The sequence below is a fragment of the Macaca fascicularis genome, chromosome 13, assembly GCF_037993035.2.
Source record: "Macaca fascicularis isolate 582-1 chromosome 13, T2T-MFA8v1.1".
In the NCBI taxonomy this organism is placed as follows: domain Eukaryota; kingdom Metazoa; phylum Chordata; class Mammalia; order Primates; family Cercopithecidae; genus Macaca; species Macaca fascicularis.
Window position 1 is genome coordinate 80,240,287 of NC_088387.1, and position 4,101 is coordinate 80,244,387.

Below are 4,101 nucleotides of genomic sequence, written 5' to 3' on the forward strand. Positions count from 1 at the left end.
AAATGTTGGACTAGGCATTGTTCAGTGAGGGAGCCAGGAAGTTATATAACACACGGTAAACCTCCATCTGGCTCAAAGGGCAACTGCAGCATGTGCAGCATTGGCAGTGGTGCCTCAGAGGTAGTAGAACTATTTCAGACTAACCAGTTTAGGACTACGCAGGATTAGTGACATCCAGCATTAGGATATAGCTGTAGGATTTTATAAACCATTTCTATTTCTAACTTTAGGAATTGATGTTTTTCCCAGTCCATCTTAATATTACTGTTGTAATCACAGACCAGAAAAAAGGACAACATGCACAACCTCCAACTAAAATCCTGTTGTAGCCTAAACAGTGAAATGGATGATATCAGAAGACTTTAAAATTGCAGCTCTGGCTGGGAGCGGTGGCTCACGCCTGTAATCCCAGCACTTTGGAAGGCTGAGGTGGGTGAATCATCTGAGGTCAGGAGTTCAAGACCAGCCTGGTCAACATGGTGAAACCCCTTCTCTACTAAAAATACAAAAAATTAGCTGAGTGTGGTGGTGGGTACCTGTAATCCCAGCTACTCGGGAGGCTGAGGCAGGAGAATTGCTTGAACCTGGGAGGTAGAGGTTGCAGTGAGCCAAGATTGTGCCATTGCACTCCAGCCTGGGCAACAAGAGTGAAACTCCATCTCAAAAAAAAAATAATAAAAAAATTTAAAAAAATACTGCAACTTTTTGGATCCCCCAAAGTGTATCTGTACTCTTTTTCAAACGGGCCTCTTCCTTAGGAGTCAGAGTCACCTTCACAAGGTCTGAGATTGCATTCTGTACCAAGATGCAAGCAACACTAAGGAAGACATCATCCTTTATTCCATAGAAACCCTTAATCATGGTGGAAATTGGGTGTACCCGCCTGAGATTCTTCATTATACTCTCTGCCAAATCTGCCACAGAGAGTCCAGTGGCCCAGGATGTGTAGCCTTTCAGTTTGATCACCTTGTAAGGACTTTGAACCACCTGCTTGTGAACCTCTTTCCACTGTTCCTTATCTGTATCAGTCCCTCAATGTGCGTGTAGAGTCTTCAGGGAGACACCAGCAACATTCACTCCATTCCATAAAGGCACACTGGAATCTCCATGTTCCCCAAGGACCCGCCCATGGCGGCTTAATGGGTGAACTCCCAGCTTTCCCCCATCAGGTAACGGAATTGGGCTGAATCCAGATTGCAACCACTTCCAATAACACGGTTTTTGGGAAAGCCACTTATCTTCCAAGCCACATAGGTCAAGATACCCACTGGATTTGAAACAATAAGCAACTTGCAGTTCGGGCTGTATTTTACAACATTAGGAATGATGAATTTAAAGATGTTCATGTTATGCTGGTCCAAATTAAGATGGCTTTCTCCCTCTTGCTGACGTGCCCCAGATGTGATAATGACCAGCTTGGAGTTTGCAGTTACATTATGGTCTTTGCCAGAGATAATCTTTGGCGTTCTAAGGAAAAGGCTGCCATGTTGGAGATCCGTCATCTCTCCCTTCAATTTGTCTTCCATGACATCAACAAGAGCAAGTTCATCTGCCAAGTCCTTCATTAAGATACTGATGGCACAGACCATGCCAACAGCACTAACCCCAACAAATGTAATCTTAATGGGGGGGGTCTGTTGTTGTTTTAGAAGATTATGAATCAGCTGATCCTTGAGAGTTGCAACACTGGACTTGGAACCAAAAGGAATTGGGAATGCATGTCAGGCAAGCACTGGGGGCATACGGCAATGAGATCCGGACTTGGTGGCAACAGCTCCAGCACCTCCATCCTTTTATTCTTAACCATTTATTTTAAACCATATTATTTGCATTTAATATGATTATTGATACATTAAAGTTTAAGTCTGCCATTATATATTTTGCTGTATTTTCTCTCTAACTTTTATTTCTCAATTTTCTTTTCCCTTTTTCCTATTCAAAATGCAGGCTGCTTGAACATTTTGTAAAATTTCACTTTGATTTTCCAATAGTGTTTTGAGTCTATTAGTCTATAATGTTTTGAGTCTTAGTAGTTGCTTTAGGTATTACCTCATACCCACTCACCCCAACACACACATACATCTTATCACACACACAAATGTCTGTTAGTGTCATCATTTTACAAGTTTCACATGAAGTGTAGGAGGCTTACCTCTTTTTATGTCCCTTTCCCTTCCCTATTTATAACAAAATTATCTTAAATATTTTCTCTACATACATTCAAGACCATATTAAACATTATTACAATTTTTGCTCCAACTGTCAACATAATTCAGAAGGCTCAAGAGGATAAGGAAGATCTATTGTATCTACCTATATTTTTGCTTACTGTGTTCTTTTCCTTTTTCTTCTTTCTTTGTTCCTTTTCCTTTTCTTCCTCTCCCTCTCCCTCTTTCTTCCTTTTTCTTTTCTTTTCCTTTTTTCTTTCTTTTCTGTCTCTCTCTCTCTCTCTCCTTCTCTCCTTCTCTCCCTCCTTCTCTCCCTCTTGCTCTGTCTCTTTCTCTCTCTCCTTCCCTTCTTCCTTCCTCCCTCCCTCCCTCTCTCTCTTTCTCTCATTCTCTCTTTCTTTCAACAGAGTCTTGCTTTGTCACCAGGCTGGAGTGCAGTGGCGTGATATCCCCTCACTGCAACCTCCACCTCCCAGGTTCAAGTGATTCCCCTGCCTCGGCCTCCCAAGTAGCTTTCAATTTTTCTAATATTTTAAGAAACTTCTTTAACCACTTCCTTTCTATTTATAAATCTTCATTTATTCATTCTTTTAGCGTAGGTCTGCTGGTGACAAATTATCTTTATTTTCCTTCATTTGAGAATTTTTTGATCTTTCTTCACTTCTAAATGATATTTTTGCTGCATAAAGCATTCTGGGTTGACGGTTATTTTCTTCCAGCACTGGAAAAATGTCGTGCCACTTTCTTGTGGTTTCCATGGTTTCTGATGAGAAATCCACTGTGATTTTAATTTTTTTCTTCTATAGGTAAGTTGTCATTTGTCTCTGCTTTTAGTATCTTAGCAGACATTCTTGTAGTGAAAAAACTGTATTGAACAGAACCTAGACTCCAATTCTGCTTTACATCTGTCACAAATTATTTTTAGTAATTTTCTAAAAATGCTGTATAAAACAAGGGAAAGATTGTACTTTGTTTTGCTCTAAATTTTACTAAAAGTTGGTCACCATTTCAGAAAACAACATTATACAATATTGTAGTTGTTGACTTCACACACTTGTATCTGACTACATTTACAAGTGTTGTATTCACAGAAATTCCACATATAAGTATAAGCATCTGACTACATCATGTTTTCAGGTGTGACCATGCCAAGTACTTAAATATGAAAAATGTATTATTTTATTAGCAATTAATTTCCTTTTATTTTCTATAAAAGGAAAATAAAAGGGCACTATATTGAAATTTTGCAATTACTTGTGTAGATTGTATTTTACATCAATTTCATTTCAGGATAGAAAAGGAGGGTGATTCAAAATAGCTATACAAACAGATCATCAGATCTGAAAGGGTTGAGACCACTAATATAATGCAATTAGTTAATATGCTAATCAAATTTAACACACTAAATACAGTGATAGATAATACTATTAAAGATTCAATTATCTAAGTGAACCACTAGATGTCCATTGGACTCCTTTTCAGTGTGAGAGAAACCATGGCATTTCTCGATTATCAAAAAGAGCAGAGAACAGAGATAATAGATTTTAGCTTATCTTAGAATCTTTAAAGAAAGGCAGACAGGAGCACTACACAGGTGGTGAATGAATGTCATGCATTTTGAAAGGTTCAAATGGTACTAACAGAAGATATAGTACGTATTTTTTTTTAAAACCATTTGTGTGATGATGGAAATTAACCTATTTTTCTGAGCCTCATTTCTTCATTGTGTACAACAAGGAGGTTGTAGGGCTAAAGAGGATCACTAAGGGCCTTCCCGTCTCAGTAGACAGCAGTTGACAGTCTTCATTCCTAAGCTCATTTGAAAGGATTGGGACAGTGGAAATTTGGTTTCATTTTTCATGAATTGTGAGAGGACTGAGGGCAAATGATACTTTCTTCAGAGTGAGATGACAAGATCGGGTGAGAGTGAAGC

General features: G+C 38.7%; 1 pseudogene; it reads right to left on the reverse strand.

Annotated features, from left to right (window-relative positions):
• Nucleotides 1-328: 328 nt before the first annotated feature.
• On the reverse strand, nt 329-1,939 carry LOC102119999 (L-lactate dehydrogenase A chain-like; annotated as a pseudogene).
• Between the last annotated feature and the right edge of the window lie 2,162 nt (nt 1,940-4,101).